General features: G+C 31.7%; 1 protein-coding gene and 1 non-coding gene across 10 annotated transcripts in view; both read left to right on the top strand.

Moving 5' to 3' along the window:
• The first annotated feature begins 15,586 nt into the window (after positions 1-15,586).
• Trnai-aau (transfer RNA isoleucine (anticodon AAU)) lies at positions 15,587-15,660 on the top strand. The gene has a single exon. It is a non-coding gene; the product is annotated as a tRNA-Ile (tRNA).
• A 441-nt stretch (positions 15,661-16,101) lies between these two features.
• Positions 16,102-23,260, top strand: part of LOC135127896 (protein NDRG3) — a 40,539-nt gene continuing 33,380 nt past the window's right edge. For 3 of the 9 annotated variants that reach the window (XR_010280300.1, XR_010280301.1, XM_064054570.1), the window contains exon 1: positions 16,114-16,287. The gene's annotated coding sequence lies outside the window, so the exon portion shown is untranslated. Of the gene's footprint in view, positions 16,288-23,260 lie in introns of all 9 variants that reach the window. The other 6 variants (XM_064054571.1, XM_064054565.1, XM_064054566.1 and 3 more) reach the window with 5 other exon arrangements.

The following is a 23,260-nucleotide window of genomic DNA, read 5'->3' as shown; positions in this document are numbered from 1 at the left end:
TCGTCGTTAAAATGGCTCGATGATGAAGCCATTGTTATTAGAGGAAGTCCCTGCCGCACCTACAGTACCACCTAAAGCCCTTTATCCACTCTGAATACACGTCCTTGCTACTCAATTATTTAAACATTCTTCCACAATCAGGATAATAATTTTTATTTCACTTGCATTCTGTACAGTGCAGTTACAACGAGCAGTCGTGTGTAGACATCGAGTGAAGTGCGCTTGTTCGAAGAAATGAAGGAGTTAAGTGCTAACGATTTGTTGACCAACGTACACAAGTAAGTAATATTTGCGAAATTTCGTCCAACGTTATTTAAATTTTTGTAAATTTGGGTAAATTATGTGGACATTAATTTCACAGTTACAACTATTGTGTAATTATGTTGTAACTGTATGACAAAATTAAGTAAGATAAACTCAAAAATCCTTAGTCAAAATTTGTAACCGCAAGTTTTAATAAAAGTAAAGATTTGGGAAAGCTGTGGTCTTTGTAGATACACAGTGATCTGTTCATCGATCCGATACAATTACTATGCAGTGGTATGTCACACTTTTCTTGTAAATGTGGAACTGATACGTTATTTTTACCGTAGAGCGAAAGCCAAGGGATACATTGTTATTTTGAAGAGTTTCACGTTTGCTCGGAAATTTACACCACGTAGAATGTAATCTACGTGCTTTCATAAAGTGCATTCTGGTTTCCGTCTGTCTGTCTGTCGTCTGTCACTGTTGTTACTTTATTACACAGATAAATCTCCGGAACTACCGAACCAATGTTTTCTAAACTTTGTGCAACTTTTAAACATTTTTTTCAAAAATTAAAAAATTCTATTCAATTAAGAAATCTAAATATGCTTCTATATTTTAGAATTACGTACAAATAATATAACAAAATATTGTCCGAACCGGTGTTCTCTTTGCCCGTATTTTGAAAATGTGCTAACGTTCGGAGTACATCGTGCATATAAAAATTATAATAAATGATAAATATTAATAACCAGTCTGGTCTATATCTCTGGTAATTTCACATAAAATAAACATTTTGTTTGTCACACTTTTTGTTAAATTTTGTAACAAATTCTTTTTCCTGTGTTTTTTTTACCCAGATTTTTGGAGATCTAACTTAAACAATCTATAGTTCTACAGTTAATTTGATGATTGTTTGGCCTAATAACTTTTAGAACTATAAACTTTACGAGAATTTATTGATTTATTCAAAATTAAATTGAAAAATGTTGTTTTTTTTCCAAAAATCTGTACGTTTAGGGCACAAACTTAACACAGATTCATAAACCACAAGTTCAGGAGTATCTTATTATATAAAATTTCATTAAGATTTACTATTGTAAATTTTGGAGATGACGTCATCCCGTTGTTGGTGGGGATGACTAGCCAAATTTTGATTAGTGTTTTACAGACGAAAACGGAAAACCTATTTTTTCGTACTGTAGGGGTCATGAAACGTCTAGAAAACATAAAAGTCACGAAAATTTAAAAATCCACTGATGCAAACATACAAAAATCGCAAACATACAGAATTTTTGAGAAAAGTGCAAAATTTTATTTCTTGGTAAATTTCAGTTCTGTTTGTCCATTTCTTAATGAATTTAAAATTCGAAAACTGTAGTAACCAAAATAAGTTAAATTTCAAAAAAAAAAACAAACATTTTATGTGTAACAGTCATACTCAAGGTCGCAATTCACTCCACTTTTACTTATAACAATCATAACAATGGTGGACATTTCGTTATCTCAAGTTTGCAATTAAAGTGAAAAAACTTATTATTCAAATATAAAATAATGTAACACTTTGTAAAATTTAACCTTCACATAAAAAATATAATTTTTACAAATCAGTCTTCTTCAGAAAGTTTTAATCCGCTGAATGCTTAAGATTTAACACATTAAGTACTGAGTGTGTCAGTGTCATACAATGTTGTTACCATTGAATTCGAAAACTAAGAAAGTATTGTAATAGAGTCCGTCCAAGAATGGCTTCTTTCACGTTTTCTTGACGTTTCAAGATCCGTAGAGTTCAAAAACAACAACTTGATAATACCACGTCAACATTTTTCTTGGCAATTACTATTTAAATTTATAAAATAACACACTCAGGTACTTGTGGTTTATGAATTTTAATTACTATTACTTTTGGAAAATGGTTGTGCAATATTTGTCACGTGTTTCATGTTATCGATATCTCACTTCATTTTTTTTTTCGAAGACATTGAATTTGTTTGAACAAATTTTATTCAACTGTAGGATAACTGAAGAAATGATTTTAGGTTATTTAAAAGACGACACAAACATGACAGTTTTCAATATCTTTTCGTTAGAATGCATATAACTTGTACAAGGAACGACTTTAACGGTGACGTCATTGTAGTGTGCTAAAGCACTATTTTGTCCATTAGTTAAAGAAATAGGCTTTTAATAATGCTATAATATGGTTTACTAATATTTAATTTACATGTGCGTTCATAGCATCATTGTATTTTGAAAACAAAAAAATCGAGGAGTAGTGAGGGAAATTTTTCTGGGTGAAACACCCTATATATATGGTTGCGTTTAATATACAGACATATATTTCTCGGTAATTTGTTCTGCCAATTACCAATAATTAAATTGTACAGTTAAACAACACAAATAATACACTTTACGTAATATTACCGGTTAAATATGAAGTTTAGATCCAAGAAAATGTGTATAATAAAAATTTCAGAGAAACAATGAACGGATTAATTTCTGTTTTTTTTTTTTTATTTAGACTGTTCTCAAAAAACAATAAATATTACAAGCAAAATCATTTAATTGCTCTATTTAAAAACTGTACAGATTTCTGCTGTCGTTAGTTTATTATTAATTAGAAATTTTCGCTCTTTCCATCTGTTTTCAGCCATTTGTTAACAGCAAAATCGAGGCGCGTGCAACAGCGATAAATTACTTCGAATTACCGCAATAATTTAAATCATTCGGATGAGTTTACAATTAATTACTTAATCGGCTTTTCCAGGACAGTCGACATAACACGAAAACCCCCACTGCATCCAACTCATATAATGTTAAAAAATTCAGTTTCCGGATCGACGGCATCTGTAAAATCTTACCAAGCAGTGTTCTTTCGGGGTGGGAACTGCAAAAATGGCTGTGTCAATTATGGGTTTGTGGCGACCGATAGGTAAGTTAATTTTCGTCACATTGTTAAAGCTAGAGAGGAAAGGTACTCAAAAGTAAATTTAATTAAATGTGATCGATATGTGTGGTATAGTTTTTTATTAATGTGTCGGAATTTCAGGTTTAATGAAGACGTACGTTATTAATCATTCGATTTATTAATAAAGATAATATTCCAAAGACAGCCGGTCATACGCAAGTATTTTTGAAGTAATGTGTATAACCACTAATCGCTGAACAATGCATGAGTCACATGAATAAATTGTGGCTAATTTTAAGTTAACAAGTTTGTTTAGATGCAACCGTGGAAAGCGAAAAATTTTATTGGGTTGTTAAATTTACACAGCACGGATTTGTTTTAAAGTGACCACAGGGCGTTTTTTGAGTCTGGACACAGCAAACACATAGTATTTCCTGACAGGACAATTGTTAATGCAAACATTTACCAGTCGTGGATTGTCAATTTTAATAAATGTGGCCCCAATTTATTGACAAAAACATACAAATCACGATAGGTGTGTTAATCGTCCGTGGAAAGCTTTTTTAAACGAATTCAAAGTCTTGGATTAGCCGTAACCGCACATCGCAGAATTTAATCAGTACGTAAAAATGTTGCTTCGGAGAATGCGCTACGTATAGTTACCTAAGTCAGATTTTAACATTTCCGTGACTTGAATTGAACCTTGGACAGTTTAAGGTAAGATTATAATCAATTACTAATTTTTTGCGGATTGTTAAAATGAAATAAGTTCAAAGATTTGATTTCTGTTTTTGCTTACCAGGAAAAGCTGTGTTCTGGCATTACGTAAGACGATTTCTTCACTGAAATTTTTTTTAGTAACAAAATTGTTTTGGTTATATTTTATTATGGAGCTATTTGTTTCGAAATGCTAAGAATATTTCGTTGTATGTGCAACTAAAATACTCTCAGTTTCGTAGTAACTCCTCTAGTAGACCGTGCAATTTGTTCATAAAATAATGATGTTGGCATTTCAGCTATTCGATCCTTTATTTGACAGTTATTTGACCATAACTGTCAAACTGAACCAGGAAGGCGTTAGTGTTGCTAACATATTATTTTACAAATAAATTGTATGGCCTACTAGAGGATTTTTTTTATCATATGGTATATCAATTTTAAACCAATTCCATACATTTTAATAAGTATTAGGGAGTGTTATTTTTATGGGAATCATTTAAAATATATGTGTTTACTTCTCCAGGGTCCATCCCTAAAATATGAAAAAATATGACTCTCGTTTCCCTTTGTCTAAAACTACAGGACCGATTGTTGTCAAATTATACCAGGTGTCCTATTCCACTCAAATATCTCAATTAATTTAAAATATAAAAAACTGAAATTTGGCATGTTCAATATATATGACACAGTCTATTAAATGGAACGACAACTGGCGTTGTATTAGTTTCAGTTTCGCCGAAAATGACATCAATTTTCTTTTTTTTTTAATACAAGAGGGTATAATTTTTAAATACATTAAATAGTGCCCTTTTCTGTTTTTGCAACGATATATCACATGGTAGGGTGTTATTTACATGAATCTTATAAAATGCCTTTAAAATACAAAAAAAAGGAATTTAAAACGATCATATGCAACTAAGTATGTTAATAAAATCGAAGTTTAAAACAAAATAAAACGATATTGCTGATACACCCTATCTTTTAAATGGCCTCACAAAAAAAATCGAGGGGTGTTAGATCTGGAGATCTGGCAGGCCAATGAATTGCTCCATTTTTGTCAATCTATGAATGAGAAATAATAATAATACTGTTATTATTCGCTAGTGGAACATCTTCTAATACCACTGGAAGTTCGTTTAGAAGAAATTCCAAATAATTTTGCGAATTTAGATTTCCTTCGTAACATTTAGGCAATAATGACAATTATGTGGATTCACAATTCCATTATTATTAAACCGAGTTTCATCGGGGCCTAAAAAATATTACTTATGATACTTTTTTCACGTACCTGCGTCCAAGCAATAAAAGCCAATCTTCTTTCAAAATCAGGTGGTACTAAGTCTTAATGTAAATGAATTTTGTAATCATAACATTTGGCCGTTTTTTAAATTCTTTGTATAGAGGATTTTGAAATATTCATTTCTTCACATATTTGCATCTACATTAACCCCAAGACAGCTACTGTATGTTCTTTATTCTGTTGCCGTTTTTTGAAAAAATTCTATACGTTCCTTTTTGAAAGAGCCAGATTGTTCTAAATTTTTTGCTAATATTGCGAATCTGGATTATCTTCTATTTCGCTTACACTTTCTGTAAATAAGATCATATCTAAATTTTCGGCATTGCTGAATCTTTCGTTTTCCATTTTTTGGCACAACAATATTTTATTTATTTTAATCTAGACGTGTACAATACTGTTACACCGAGTTTACATATCATTGAAAGGAGAAAAAAACGCTGTTTTATAGTACTACAAACTGTACTCTTTTAGATCTAGAAAAAAAAGTTGATGTCATTTCCGGCGAATCCGAAGCTAATACGATGGCAATAGTCTACTCATTTAATAGATTGTATTACATTATATTGAACATGTCTAAGTTCAATTTTTTGTTTTAAAACAATTGAGATATTTGAGTGGGACAGGTACGCTGAGACACCCGGTATATCTATTTCAGAAAAATCGTGTAGATGGTAAAACATCAACCAAAATTTGTCTAATTATCCCCACTAGCAATTTAATTGCGTCACTTCAAAATGCTGTTTAAATTTTATAAAATAACATACTTTTGTACATAATCATTTCAATTTTATAAAATACTCCTATATTTGTGGTTTATGAATCCGCCTTTTAAACTAATATAAGCGAACTGCTTACGTACGCTCGTCCGATTGTTTATCGATTTAAATGTCCCGAAGGCCATGAGTTAGTTTATTTATACGGTTTTTTTTTCTTACAATGTGCCTAGTATTATCTATATTTTTTAGAAAATAGGGGTTACCACAAAAATAAAATTTCCCAAAATCAAATTTTTAATTGTTCGAGGTAAAAGTAGGATATGGCAGGGTCCTGGGGATGAAATGAAAATAATAATCATCGCCAATTCAAAAAATACAGTCGTTACAAAAAATACGGCAGTTTTTGGTAGAAGGAAAAGCACACTTTATTTTATTGATGTATTTCTGTATTTTGTAATGATCTACATAAACAAGGTGTGCTAGCAAAAATTTCTTTAGGTAGCCATATATCTATGTAACTTTTCTCAATAAAACAAAGAAAAAATTTTTGGGTTTTGAATGACTGTCACTGTATTGCTAATATTGAAAAAAATTGAATTCGTCGACAACCACTCAAATTTTTCAAATCGACTACCATCTAATAAGCTCAACAAATGGCCGATTTGAAAAAAAATATATAAAGTTATAAAATGTCTAAATATAATCAAATATTACGTTAGTTTTCATAAAATTTCCGAAAAACTAGATAATTATTTAATAATTTTTTAGATGACGTCATCCATTTCATAGAGGTAGTAAAACTACTGTGGTATGTTACACATTTAAAGTGAGATTTATTTAAAGTTATTCCCACATATTTGGCAGGAAAAAATGAGTAAATTTTGGTTAAAACTTTACCGTCTATGTATATATATAATTAAAATAAAAACTACCACAGACAGACGAAAACTGAAATCATAAATGTGTTAAATACACTTTTTTAGTACCTATATGTTCCTGAGATAGTTAAGAAATAAATAAAATTCAGCCTATATTTATTATAATTCGTAATTTAAACTTTTCAAAAGATTGATCTCTCTGCAATTGAGATAAACTTATGGTATCTTCAAAATTGAAGGAAAAGTTGTAAAGATGAGGCCCTATTAATAGCATGATGTCGATCACAATGCATTCTGAGTTTATTTAGTATGAAAATACTTTTAGTTTCTGAATTTTTAGCTAAAAACTAATCATTTGCAGCAAATTTCAAGATTAAAAAATAATCACTCCACAAACAACAATAATTAATTAATTATACTTTTGCGTAATCGATTTGCATTGGTAAAAAGGGGAAAAGTCAGATCAAGGAGAACGTAAATAAATAATGTATATTTACGATTTGCAAAAAAATTATACGGAAAATATATCACTACAATGCTATAGAGTTTTAGGCCAGTATTTTTTGATATTTATTTGTGTAGGTTTTATATTTCATCTGGCTAGAAAATCTGGACTATTTTGTCTGAAAAAATGCGAAAAGGGAATGAAAAAAATTTGAAAAACAATATTTAGAGAGTTAAACATCTATTTGCATTTAAAAATCTAGTAACACTGCAGTTTCTACCTACAAGAAAGTGTCTCTAATCAAAATGTTATTGTAACTGATTTGGTGTTTAGAGGAAAGAAATAATGACTGTGGTATCAACATCAGCATTAAGTCGATAAATATGAAAAAAATATGCCTATGAGTCAGCGCAAATAACAGTTACCGTTATTTCAAAATAATATGTATTTAACACTTTTAATTATGCGTCGCGAAAACTATACCCCCCATTTAACAACAACCGTATTATAATTACTTCGACTGATAAGTAAGCACTAATAAAGGTCCTGCTGAAGCGAATTAGAAATTACCGTTACCTGACAACGAAATTATCGCTGAATTTAAAGCAGTAGTGCAGTTCATGAGGTAATGACCTAAGTATGTTAATTCTTTTGCTGCTAATAATATAATACTAACCGCAATAAACATATGAAAGAATTACTTAACTAGAGTAAAGACCTGCAATGTTAAAACTAAATAGGTTAGGTATAGATTATTTAGAATACCTACACTAAATAATTAATAACGCCATTGTCATCAGACCGATGAATTTAAACTGGGTCCTGTGTAACGTCTATATGGAGCAATGATCGACTAATTAAATTATTTTAAATCCGACTGTTGTTAAATATTTAAAATGAAACTGAACTGCCATGGGAATACGAATTTGATGGCTATTGCAACTGGCACGACCAGCAATATCCCCTGTAGCTAGAATACCTTATGAAAGTCTCTGAACTATTTTTTAAATTTTCGGTTAAATAAATTTTTACAACTATAATTCAGCATCAATCAAAATGTCATTGCACCTTAAAATGTGAGATCCACAGAAAACTTATTATTATTTATTTATTCAACCCTTCGTTACTGCTACAAAGTAAATTGCGAGCTCTTTGAGCAGCCCTTTTAACACAAAAGTTGTGCCTTTTTAATCATGACTGTTTTATTTTAATTAATGGAAAGCGCATTTTTCTTTCTATTTAATCGTTTTCCAAATTTGTGGGCTTGAAACCCTATTTGAAATTGATTTCGTGGAACTGCGAACTGAATTTTCCAGAGATCATATTCCTTGTAATTATGGAGGAGAATGAAAAAAAATGTGTACGAAACATCATTAAATCCTTAAGAAAATAAAATTTTCCGCGACGTTTAATTCAACCTATACTGGCATCAAAAATTCATAAGATGTTATTTTAAAGTACGAATCCCAAAAAAGGAAACGAGACGAGTTTTTTAAGGGATGAGTGCTCTAAAATGTCTTATGAAAGCATACTTTATACTATTATTTCTACTTCGCAATTTTTTTTCCATTTTCGAAACCAAATTTAAATTTTTTTTTTTTCATTGAGTTTTTCGTCCGAAATGAGATACAACGAAAAGAGTGGCGAAAACCGTGCTCCGAAATTTATGTAAATAATTGAGATATTGAATTGAAAGTTGTGGACAGGTTGTATTTAAAATTTTATAACAATAATAAGTCTATTAATAATAATGGAGATATTACTATGTAATTCTAGAATCTCGAAAGTTGTTCTGTTAATCTAATCAATGCATATCATTACTTGGTCTTAGTACCCGTAATGATAGAAGTCTTGCCTGAATGCCGGTCATTTCCGGGTCAGTGGTGGGTCTTAATGAAAATGTATTGAATATTTTATAGGAGCCCCAGGTAGTGAATCTTCTTATCAACAAATACCCGTGAAGAAATATTTACTACTTTTATAAGAATAAAAAATTATATTTTAAATCACTTGACGTAATGTATAATACATAAATGTAAAAGACTTCCTGCATTTCGATTTAAAAAAACAAATCTTCTACCTGATGCTCGATTTTGCTAAAATTGTTCACAAAATAATGGCCTCAAGGTAGTTTTATAGGTGGTAGTTCTATAGTTTTTTGTCTGTTTAATAAATTGAAATTACGACCCATTCCACCGATTTATCACGGGAAATTCAAAATTTTCCAATCCTATTGTTCATTCGAGACACATAAAAGAAACTAACGATAACACGAAAGTTCTGTTGGAAGCAGTTCAATATGATGTGTACCAGCGTAACATAGAAATCTGAATGTGACTGGAACATTAATAGGTATGTAGAGGTTTTGACACGATTCTGTTGATTTTTGTGTTATTTTGGATAATTACTAGAGAACGGATTTATAAGCACAAAAAAAATAAGATTAAGCGCTTAAATAAGCACAACATTTTCAATAAAAATGTTTTATTTTAAGCAAAAAAGCATTAAATAAGCATAACACTTTCATTAAAAAAGTTTTATTTTAAGCAAAAATGCATTAAAAACATAATCATATTACAAATCAAAGAACACTTCTTAGAACTTTGGATAAAATATTATTACAATAATCCTAGACTTTATATTTTACACACGTATTTCAGTTTTCTTTAAAACAATTTATGATTGTAATATGTTCCAAGTTGTCCATTGTAAAATTTTTTCGCCGATCATTTAAAATGTGTTTAAAATTGGAGAATGTGCGTTCAACATCCACACTCGTTGTTGGCGCAAATTTTAATTTTGCAACTAATGTTGAATCTAACTCCAAATTTTCCACCTTCTGGCCTTGTAAAACACGAGCAACGTCGGAAAGAACACCGAAAATTGCATTTTTATTTAACACTTCGTCAAGTTTTTGAGATACTCCAGTACCAATATCACCCCTTACTGCGTTTGCTTGTTATTTAAATTCTTTCACTAAGGTTATGGCATCTACCAACAAAATGTTGGGTTTTTCTAACTTTTCTATTACCTCACATACGAATTGATAATTGCTTCTTAGAAAAGCTAGATCTTGTCGCAAATCTTTGTTTTCCAAAATATTTATGCAATCTTTAATCGATTGAGAAGAACCTTCGCTAAACTTCGTAACTACTTCCTCAAATTCTTTGATATATTTGTCATAATAAAATGTTTGGAAATTTTTCCTTAAAATGTTGCACTCTTAGTGGGGCTTTAACAAAAATCTTTTTACCATTTGCCACTAATTTATTAACAATAGGAAACTGCAAACGTATTCCTTTAACCACTCTGTTTAAACCGTGGGCAATGCAAGTAGAGTGAATTAAATTGGGATACAATATTTTTAGATTATTCCCTGCTTTCAACATATAAGGAGCTGCATCCTAGATCATCAATAAAATTTTATTCGCCGGTACGGTATTTGGCAAAAATAGTGACGTAAGAGTGTCATTTACAAATCTGGTAATCGTATTGCCATTTGTTTTATCTAACATTTTAAAACTTACTACATACCCTCGACTAGGGAAATTTTCATTTAAGATTCCAACAATTAAACTTGCACGTATCTTCCACAACTATCGGTTTTTTCGTCGACAGCGAACCATAAATAATTATCTCCAATGCGATGTTTAATTTCGTTGTAAACTTGCTGAAACACTGGGCCTATATAATTTTTTCGGAGAGTACTTTCAACCGGAATATGTCGATTGCAGTGTTTTTCAAGGAATTCTTGAAGAGGGCCTTTCTCCAATTTTTTTTTGTACATTTTTAAAATAATTGTATTTTGTGAAACAAAAATTAATAAAATTTCCCTTTTTATCTACAAAAATTTTATACAGAGCAATTTTGACGCCACTATAAAAATTGCTATAGTTCAATTAGAGATTTTGGAAAAACGGTAGGAATTTTTAAAGAAACGAAGTCGAAAATGACATCTGGATATCGAAATTTAGAAGAAAACGTATTGAACTAATTTTCGAAAATGGTTGAAAAATGGCGGAAAATGTCACAAGTGCCAAAATCAGTCTGATCTTATCAAATACTAGCCCCGCCCACCCACCCTCTATTTTCTTGGAAAGTATGTGATTTGCCAAAATCCGTCTTATCTTACCAAGTACTAGCGCCGCCCACCCCCACCTCTTCTCACTCTCACGTCTAATTTTATTTCTCTTCAGTATAAGATCATTCATTTCAATCAGATCAGATAAAATTAATCACTGAAATAAGACAGGGTGGGTGGACGGGGCTAATCATGTTTTCCGTCAAGTGGGAGTGGCACTAGAAATAGAACCTAGGATTTTAAAGGTTTCTGTGAGTATATAAAAACCACAAAGTACATTTTTAAAATAATTGTTTTTTGTGAAGAAAAAATTAATAAAAATTTCCCTTTTTATCTACAAAAATTTTATACAGTGCGATTTTGATGCCACTGTAAAAATTGCTATATATAAATTAGCAATTTTCGATAAACGGTAGGAATTTTTGAAGAACTGAAGCCGAAATTGACTTCTGGATATCGAAGTCTAGAAGAAAATGTATTCAACTAATTTTCGAAAATAGTTGAAAAATGTTAAAAGTGACAAAATCAGTCTTATCTTATCAAATACTAGCCCCGCCCACCCACCCTCTATTTTCTTAGAAATCATGTCATCTGCCAAAATCAGTCTTATCTTACCAAGTAGTAGTCCCGCCCACCCCCTCTCTTCCCGTTCTAACGACTAACTTAATTTCTGTTCAATATAAGATCATTTATTTCAATCACATCAGTTAAAATTAATCACTGAAATGAGACAGAGTGGGTGGGCGGGGCTAATCATGTTCTTCTGTCAAGGGGGAGTCACACTAGTAATAGAACCTAGGATTTTAAACATTTCTGTGAATATATAAAAACCACAAAGTACATTTTTAAAATAATTGTATTTTGTGAAACAAAAATTAATAAAAATTTCCCTTTTTATCTACAAAAATTTTATACAGAGCGATTTTGATGCCACTGTCAAAATTGCCATAGTTCAATTCACGATTTTGGTAAAACGGTAGAAATTTCCGAAGAAACGAAGTCAAAAATGACTTCTGGATATCGAAATTTAGAAGAAAATGTATTGAACTAATTTTCGAAAATAGTTAAAAAATAGTGGAAAATGTCAAAAGTGCCAAAATTAGTCTTATCTTAATAGTACTAGCCCCCCCCCCTCATCCCCCTCCTCTCCTGATTCTCACGACTAATTTTATTTATGTTCAGTTGAAGATCATTCATTTCAATCAGATTAGATAAAATTAATCACTGAAATGAGACAGGGTGGGTGGGCGGGACTAATCATGTTCTTCTGTCAAGTGGTAGTGGCACTAGTAATAGAACCTAGGATTTTAAACAATTCTGTAAATATTATAAAAACCACAAAGTACATTTTCAAAATAATTGTATTTTGTGAAACAAATGTTAATAAAAATTTCCCTTTTTATCTACAAAAATTTTATACAGAGCAATTTTGACGCCACTGTAAAAATTGCTATATTTCAATTAGCGATTTTCGAAAAATGGTAGGAATTTCTGAAGAAATGAATCCGAAAATGACATCTGGATATCGAAAGCTAGAAGAAAATGTATTGAACTATTTTCAAAAATAGTTGAAAAATGGAAAATGTTAAAAGTGCCAAAATCAGTCTTACCTTATCAAATACTAGCCCCGCCCACCCACCCTCTATTTTCTTAGAAAGTATGTCATCTGCCAAAATCAGTCTTATCTTACTAAGTAGTAGCCCCGCCCACCCCCCCTCTTCTCATTCTCACGACTAATTTTATTTATGTTCAGTTGAAGATCATTCATTTCAATCAGATCAGATAAAATTAATCACTGAAATGAGACAGGGTGGGTGGGCGGGGCTAATCATGTTCTTCTGTCAAATGGTAGTGGCACTAGTAATAGAACCTAGGATTTTAAACAATTCTGTGAATATTATAAAACCACAAAGTACATTTTCAAAATAATTGTATTTTGTGAAGCAAATGTTAATAAAAATTTCCCTTTTTATCTACAAAAATTGTATACAGAGCAATTTTGACGCCACTGTAAAAATTGCTATATTTCAATTAGCGATTTTCGAAAAATGGTAGGAATTTCTGAAGAAATGAAGCCGAAAATGACATCTGGATATCGAAAGCTAGAAGAAAATGTATTGCACTATTTTCAAAAATAGTTGAAAAATGGAAAATGTTAAAAGTGCCAAAATCAGTCTTACCTTATCAAATACTATTTTTTTTTTTTTACATAAATCTAAATTAAACTGAAACTGCTCATCTCTTGTAGAAGTAGATGCAACAAATTCATATATGGTCTGCTGTTTAATTTTAGAAACTTCAAACATTTTCTTCCTTTCTACATGAAGAGTCGTTCAGGCATGTTGCGTTACGTTATATTTTTTATCACTTTGAATCTAAAACAACGTACATATACAGGATTAACAAAGAAAAATAGATAAAAAAAAAATAGTGGGCTTACGGTTTTCACACAAGCTCTGCAGAATATTTTGTTGTTTTCTAATTTTAATTCTGGAAAATCCCTTATCCACTCATCCGGCGTCGATTTTACTTTCGGCATTCTTTTAAAATATTAGTAATATTACCAAAAAGAACTCAACATGTAACAAGGGAGAACCACGTATAACACTGTACTATGACAGATGCGATAGACTGATGGTTGTGAAATAAGCGGTTCATTTACTTAAAAGTTTCCATTAGAAAAAATTTAAGGTAGGTAGCTGGGTAATCCTTTTTTCTAGAAAATCTTCAACGGTCTTGCCGCAAAATGCCGAAAAAGAACATCTGGTTAAAAGCTTTAATTCATTATCAACGGAAGTAAGGATTTAAAGTCATAAAATCTATGGAGTATTTTTCCAATCCTATAATAAAATTTTATTACCCAAACGACCGGAACCTATTCACAGAAAGGGTCTTGAGTAAGTGTACTTCACTGGTCAAGTCCAGGTAAAATGCATACGATACGATACGGCTAACTAACAAGGCCGGCATTTGAACAAAATATGCATTAAAACTAATATTCGTCGAAAAAAGCATTAAATAAGCATATAAGTTTTAATATGCATAAAATTGAAAAAAAGCAAATAAGCATAAAAAAATGTGTCAAATGACTCCAAATTGTATCGTAGTTACAGATATAAAAAAGTTTTGAAGTGCTTACAATTTTCACAAAAAGCATTAAACCTAGAAATCCGCTCTCTAATAATTACCTACAGCTGAACATTATACCAAGTACAAGTCGAGTGGAGAAATGTAGCATGATTTATCTCGCCGATTCCACGAAAATATTCTTTATTCACATATATATAACAAATTGGATTAAGCGCTTGGTCAAAGTCATTGTGAAAATTGTTTCAAAGCTTTAAAAAAATTCCAAGCGCGACGTTGTAAAGCAAAAGCGAAAAAAAGAGTATGTCTGGAACAAAAAAATTCGACAACTGTTGGATGGATGTGGCTTTGACGCAGCGTCGATATCCAGTTTTACTGATTTCCAGTAAATAAACTGTCGGATAACGTTCAAACTTAAGTTTCTACATTCACATATATGTAGATTATTATTTCCCGCACACTGTGGAAGTTAGCAACAAATAAGGTGAGGAGTTAATTAATAATTGACTTAGTACAATCTTCTAAAAAAAATTATTATTATCAAATGCACATCGTACAATTTAAAAAGTCGTCAAGGTGGCCATGATTTTTTGAAAACATTGTGAAGTATGTCTACAATTAACCTAAAATTTATCGATGGCAGCTGAAAACGACGTGTTTCAGTACACAGTATCGTCTTCAGGAAGTACAAAATTTACATTTATTTAGCTGAAATTATAACAATGAATTTAAAATTAGTGTCCAAGTGAATGAACTAGTTTCTGACACAAAAAATATCGTTTAAAAGCACTTCTCCAAACAGAAGTTTATGCTTCAAAATGTAAAATACCACACAAAAAAAATTAAAAGATTTTGTATGTTGATAGATATGCGTCTATGCACGTGTGTATTACTGGTTGCAGACATCAACACTATTTAAATTTAAAATTTTATTTAACTACCGTAATTACCTTCTGACTTGTGTTTCTGTACTCTATAACACAATTTGAATTCTTAAATACCTAAATATATGTAGGATTACGGATTTATTAATATTTAAAAATAATAATAATAATAATAACATAATGGTTGTATTTTATTTAAACAGTAGAGTCAGTTTAGATCTGAAATAAGAGATTTTTTTTAATTTTTAACATAATTATATAAAACTATTGTCCAAGATGAGATTTATTTGAAAAACGGAGAATTAAGGCGTGAAGTTATCTGGCCCATTAGCTCAGTTGGTTAGAGCGTCGTGCTAATAACGCGAAGGTCGCGGGTTCGATCCCCTCATGGGCCAACTTTTTTTTTCATTTCACAATCTTTTTATTCAGATCACATACAGCAGCATTATTATTTTCTAAAAAGTAATATGTTATACTCTGTTATATATTATTTTGGATATTTGTAAAATACTTTTATAACTGGAAAATAGATTTCTACCAACTTAGTCGCATTTACTTATTTGTTCAAAAGAGGGCACCACTGTCTTCGAAACACTTCGAACTTCCAAAATCAATACACTGTTCCCAATTCTATTACCTGTTCTTATTCCAGGGGCGTACCGTCCTCAACTACCCCCTCACACATAACCCTACTAATTAATCCTACAAAAGCATAAATCTTCCACCACATTCCATTTCCATCACATGTACCCTAACCGTGTCGCATTACGCCACTCGGCCTTGTCTGTTGAGGTTGTAAAACCGTCAAAACACCTAACCTCCGTCCCTGATTTTCATCCAGAATTCACTTGAACCCCGGTCACGTGAACGCCTAACAACCAATCAGACCTCATTTTGCATTACAACATTAGTGCGAGTGCATAAACGTCATTCGAATAAGTGGAAGCTGTACTGGCTTGGTCGAAAACTGTGTCTGTGTTGTGTTTTTGTAAATTGATAAAACAAAACTGCCACATTTAACGGTAAGAAACGATTAGATAATTAGACCAACCTTGAGAGATAATTAATGGGGTGTTGTCGCTCGACCGGCCCATAAATCTGCGTGAAAATCAATAGTACTTCTTTGACAGCAGCCGCTTTGTGTCTTTTATCCAAATTAAAGTAATAAGCTCAGGAGGCTAGGACTGTCACTGCGACGATTACTCAGTTGTTCCTGTCACGGCCTACGCTGATTTCAGTGGCAAGTTCCGCCTAAGCCATTTTGCATGTAGACTCAGGACTGTTCCAGATATGATTTTTACTGTTTAGCTTAGCTGGATGTGCGCTTTGTGCATGTTTTTGAGTGAAAAACTGATTTTATGGGGCGACCGCTGCAAGAATCGATCCACCGAGTGACCGGGAGAGGACTTGTTTTCTTGCAATTATTGTTTAAATAATTGTCCTTAATTCCTGAGGCGATGGAGTCCGGTTGAAATCAGATTCTACCAGATAACAATATATTCTTTGGTAGTGACGAGAAATTAACACTTCGAGTGTTTGCTACTGATTAAGTATTAAGTGATGCCTTTGTAATTTACCACGAAAACATTTAGGTTGTTATAAATTTATCAAGAGTATGTCGTAGTTTATTGCTTGTTTTGCATGTGTAGGAATGTAATCGCTTCTCTTAATTACGTGCTTATTTATTTCCACCAAGGTCAATATTTTGTAGTCAAAAATTGTGAGGTAAATAAATGACATTTATCGATATTCAGAGCTCCTCCGAGCGAAAACTTTATACCATATAATTTTATAGTTATGTACATACTAGTACAAAGAAATTGTATTAATTTAATTACATAATTGTAATTGCATTACTAATTTTGGAACGTCAGACAAGCGCGCGAAATAGGCTATTCCAGGAGACAATAAAATATTAAATATAAACTTGTTTTTGACATTCCTTATTATATTGAATTGAAACCAGATGACATTTAGATGTAGGAATAAAAGACGTATAAAGATGTATGGATCAACAGAAATGAAGTTAAATACTCCCCCAGCGAGTATTTAACTCCGAGACACTTTTATTACTTCCTCATCGTGTTTACCGATATCTTTTATTACAAACATCGTTGAGTGAAAAACAGTTGGCATTCAAGAAAATTTATCTCCTTTAACAAAATATTAAGCGAAAAATGAAACCAAAAAAGTGATAAATGCAAAATAAATTTAAAAACAATAGATATATTGCCAAATGGGGTTATGGTTTGAAAAAGAAGGATTCGAAGTATTCTACAAGTACACCATTTAACAGTAACAAGTAGAACTGGTTAAGGAGACATGGACAAAGGATAAACTTGAATTTGGAATTTTCAAAAGTTAATATTAATAGCAATAAGGATAAAATAAACTACAATTGGGGCGAAGGCTAGCATAATAAGCTTTTGTACTTTTCCTCCAACAGTTAACAAAGAGAAAAAGAAAAGAAAAAAGGAGCGATATTGATTAGCCACATGTGGAGAAACCGTACACTATAGAATAAGAAAAAAAAAAAGGAACCAAGGTTTAATTTCCTAAAGGAAGTTGTTTACTGATTAACAAGTTCTAAAAAGACCAATTAGATTATGGATTGTTATATCTTAAAGGTGAACTATTTTAAGAAAAAATTTCTATAGTGTTGTGACATTGACACATTGTGACATGTCGAAGTTGTGCGTTCTGAAGGTTTCTTCTTAATTAATTTTTTGCCAAGAAGTGTGAGGAAGCAGATATATTTTAAATTGAGAGCCGACAAATGGCATTGAAAAAAATTTTCAACGTGATCAATTTCTATAAAGGACAAATCAATCTACTACTGTTCTGGATTTTCTGCTAGCTGTATTTGGTGAAAGCTTCACTAAGCATCATTTATAATTTATATTCTAAGATCGGATAATTTTTAGGAACAACAATGACAAATAAGGGTTTCTTTCATCTACTGTCAGACCCAAATTTTTAACGAGATCAAAATTGATAATATTACGAGGATTTTTAAATATAAGATAAGTATCAAAATGAGAGTAAATTTGAATTTTTTGAATGGCAGAAACACAACTTTTACAAAATTTTAAATTCGTTGTATAGATTAAAAACAAAATTGACAATAAAGTGGAACCCTGTGGGACTTTGAACGTTTATGTGCTGAAGTTCACATAACTTTTTTTTTTCAAAAAAGTCACTGATTTAAATCATTCTTGTTTTTTTTTTTAATTTCTTTCCAAATTAAAGAACACTGTCTAGAACAAAATATTTACAACAAAATAAAACTAATTTTTCCGTTTCCGTCTGTTTGTCTATCATCTGTCATCTGCGTCGATGTCATTAGACAATTCCGAAACTGTTGGACCGATTGTTTGTCAAATTTTATTTGTATTCTCGAAATATCGTGTAGATGGTAAAACGGTAACCAAAATTTTGTCTCATTATCCCCACAAATATGTAGATGACGTCGCCAAAAAATTTTCCAGAGTAAATGCTATTTATGGTTTATGAATCCGCCTCGGTTTATTCAATTTATAAGAGTTATCTTGAAAAAGCATAATTTACAAAATAGATTTTTTCATTTTTCGAAGAATCTGTATTTGTTGGAATATAGTGTTGGGGTGAGGAAAATTTTGTCTATTGCTAGTAGCTGCTAAGATAAGACTGTTTTTGGCAGATGAGATACTCTCTAAGAAAAGACAGAGGGCGGGTGGGCGGGGCTAGTAGCTGCTAAGATAAGACTGATTTTGGCAAATAATAAACTGTCTAAGAAAAGAGAGGGTGGGTGGGCGGGGCTAGTAGCTGCTAAGATAAGACTGATTTTGGCAAATGACATACCTTCTAAGAAAAGCGAGGGTGGGTGGGCGGGGCTAGTAGCTGCTAAAATAAGACCGCCTTTGGCAAATGACAGACCCTCTAAGAAAAGGGAGGGTGGGTGGGCGGGGGTAGTAACTGCTACGATAAGACTGATTTTGGCAAATGACGTACATATCCTCTAAGAAATTTAATTAAATTATTATAACAAAAGACACTAGAGTCTGCAAAACACTTTCAAATTTTTTCCAAACAGGAATACTTAGAACCTTAGAGTAAAAAGTAAAGGCGGATTCATGAACCATAAACATAAAAGTATGTTCTTTTGTGAAATCTAAATAACATTTACTATGCAAAACTTTGAGGTAACGTTATTACGTTGTGGGTGAGGAGATTATTTGCCTAATAAATATCGACACAGACGACAGACAGATGGAAATGGGAGACCCATTTTTTTCATTCTGTAGGGATCATGACACGTCGAGAAAACATGAAATTAGCTACTGTTGCCAGGTTCGTTATGAACAATTCCAACATTATTTTTAGTAATGAAAGTCCGATCAATTCGTGTTGTCAACACTAAGTAGTGAATTAAAATATGGTCAAGTATCTAAAAGAAAAATTAAACTTTGAAGATCTATATCTCCTGCATTTGGGCTCAGGATTTTTTAAATTATTTTTTCTCTACTCAATAGAGAGACCTTAACAACATGTTCCAAAATTAGATGCCATTTTTTGATCATTTTATTAATAAATGAATCATTATTTAAATAATTACAAGTTGACTAATAAATTTGTAGTTATCTTATCGGAGCCAAAAAACTTTACAATTTTAGTCCATTGTTAAGAACCCACACCAAAGCGCCACAGATCATTTAGTCGAACCTAGATTGTTTTAAATTTTCAAAAAAGAAAGGTCCCAAACTTAATTCAAAAACAGGCCAGTTCAGAATTTTCCAAACATAGAACACCAAAAGTCCTCCAAAATGCTTTTAAATAACTTACAAAAAAAATCGGTTCCCAAAATGATACACCTCGGTTACCCAAACACTGCGGCACTCAAGAGTTTCAAAATCGTAAAAAATAAAACAGTAAAAGCTAAAAATATGGGGACCAATTTTTTATTTTAAGAACAGGTGTAATAAAATATTAGTTATAAATATTCTTATAAATTTTGTAAACGTAAATAACATTACTGTTTGGCAAACTAAATGAAAATACATTTTCTTTATTGCTCAAAACTTGCAAAAACAATTCAAACCTGATACGGGGTCGCATATTTGAAATGTGTATTAAAATATTTGGCAAATTAAAATTAAAAGAACTCAAAAATATATAAAGCGCTATCAAAGACTTAATGAACGTAACTTTTCGTTTTTTTTGCTGCTTTTTGAGTTATAATTGTAAATAATTGAAAACTAGGTAAAATAAAACAAAGTTATCATAAAAAAAAGCTTAACTTTTACTTCGTGAAACTATAGTGAACTAAATGTTGTCAAATTTTATATGAATGTTTTGAATATCGTGCACCTACATGGTAAAACGCTAAGCAGAATTTGTCTAATCATCCCTACCAACAATGGTATCACGTCATCTCTAAAACTTACAAAAGCAAATGATTTAATTTTTAAATATAAGATATGTACTCCCAAACTTCTGGTTTTTGAATTATATGAACATAAACAGTCGAAGTTAAGCATGTATAATCATCTACAACACCCGCTTTAACTTTGGGGTGAGAGCCCTTTGAAAGCAGAAAGAAGATGTAGAAGAGGTAACGAACGCAGGATAACAGAAAAATCAAAAAGAAGAAAGTAAAAATATTGCAGATATAATCCAAAACTGAACGAAAACGATAGAAAAATCCAAATATAAGTCAATAATATGCACTTTCAAACTATCACAACTACTAGATAAAATACTAAATGAGCAGAATATGGAAGCACGACATGAATATGACCCAGAAAAAGGTGAAATATTCCACATACGTGATAAAAAAGTAAATGGGCCACCAGCAATAAATAATACAAAATAATCACCAATATAACGCCAAAAAAATCACTAAAGGTTACAAAAAAGTAACTATTATTGGTCCTTTGAAATGGCCACTTTTCTTGAGCTTGAAAACTTAAATCATATACAGGACGTATTTTTGGAAGATCGTTAGTCAAAGCTCGGTCGAATGGGCTTTAAATATGTATTTAATTTAGTCCCTAGGGCAAAATGTAACGTTTGAGTAAATGACTGAAGGCAGAAAATATCGGTATTCCAAATATGTTGATGAGATTGTTCTTTTTTCGCTGCAACAGTGAATGTTTCCCTAATGACTTTTAGATTAGTGGTTACGTCGAATATGTGATTTCGGTCCCACCCATATTAACTTATCGGGTCGAATATTCAATTTGGCAGGGTCGTCGATAATACACTATTTTCTAATTCTTTTGTATGATATGAGACATACAATTTCATTTCATATTTGAATTGTCTGGAACTTTCATTTTTTTTCGGCTGATAATTGACATTATCCATTACAATAACACGATTATCTATAATCATCAGAAGCAGTGTGTTGTGGTGTACCCATTTTTTTATCTTATCTGTAGCGAACGCCAGTTTTATAAATTGTAGAACCCTCAGTGGGGTTTCGTTCTCTTCGCGTTCATATCGAACAACGAAATCCAGTTGTTGTCAAAAATACATATAATGCTAACTGCCACAGAGATAATCCCGACGAACTCTTTTATGAATCATTCTGTTATTTTGTTGAGTTCTCTTACTGTTAAATGGGATTTTTTTCAACCGCGGACTTTCCAAAGCGAGCTAGACACTCTTTCAGAGAACGAAAAGTACGAATCTGCTTCGTGTTATCGACCCATCTTGAGTAACAAGCAATGTGGCTGGAAACAGCTGTAAACAAGCCACAAAAGTACTTAAACGGATTATTCATTTTCGCTAGACTCAACAGTAATTTCTTGAAAACGTAGCTGTCCTCATTTACAGAGGATATATTTTCCTTCACCGTAGAAAATAAAAATCCTTTACCAAGCATTGGTGGTCTTAACTTCTCGAGCTAACGATGTGTGACGTTGGCAATATCTACGCCAAGAAAGTCCCCAACGAACGCCTAAAATAGCGTCCAATGTATTCTCTTGAGAGTTGAATGATGTTATCGATGCACAGAAAGGTGGTTGGGGTTTGCTTGGACTAGCATTTACTCAAATGAACATAAATTATGTCTCCTAGACGCTATTTATCACTGTTGTCATTGCAAACGTTCATTTAGTTTACGTTTCCGTATCCGAAGTTGTGACAGTCAGGTGCATATATTTGCTTATCATCAGTGTGATTAATTATTGTGTTGGGTAATTAGTCCTCCGACAGGCGGCTGTTATTGGTGAAATAGCCACAACATGGAACACTATTGAATGTAATTAATTTACTATTTAATTGTAGATTACTGTTAACAGTTAATCTCTTTTGAATAATGGCTCGGAGTTTTTAAGTTCCATAGTTTCTCTTCAAGAATGCAATTACTAAATAGAATATTTGTTTCAATAACACTTTTTTCCAAAATTTGGAGTTTTCAAGGTTCCAAAATTTTGGAAACTATAACTGAGAAAAGTTTCGAATTGTGTATCATATCGTATCTTAATTTGTGATGAAGCGATGATTGTATGGTCAGCTTATTTATATGGTAGACGCAAAGCTTGCATGCTTTGCGTGTATAACTCTTCATTTATGCATTAAACCTTGTGTTGATTGTACTCAATATCGAGTTAATAAATTCGCAAAAAAATATCGAGGTCAGTCAATTATTTCTTAGTAATGACTTTTTGGTACCGATTTATGTGTTTCCTTTATTATGAGTATATTGTGTTTACAATCAATTTTACACAGCCTTTTGCCACTTGATACCTGCAATTACATTCCACAGACTTTTAATCGCCGTTTTTTGTTAAAGCATTATACGTAGGGATTCCAAAGTTTACTCGACCTCAAAATTTTTTCAAATGTTATTTTTCAAAAATCTGTAAATAGAGATTGGTATTTACGCCATTTTCATTTAGCTGTAGTCATCATACAGGATGTTTATTTTGTCAAACTACTGTAGCGTGCCAATCAACTTAGATACACCCCATTCTGGATCAATAAAGCTGCATAACAAACTTCATCGTTCAA

Source organism: Zophobas morio, unplaced genomic scaffold (assembly GCF_036711695.1).
Source record: "Zophobas morio isolate AGI-343-1 ecotype UQ-CSIRO unplaced genomic scaffold, CSIRO_AGI_Zmor_V1 ptg000012l, whole genome shotgun sequence".
In the NCBI taxonomy this organism is placed as follows: Eukaryota; Metazoa; Arthropoda; class Insecta; order Coleoptera; family Tenebrionidae; genus Zophobas; species Zophobas morio.
This window is presented reverse-complemented; position numbering and strand designations above follow the sequence as displayed.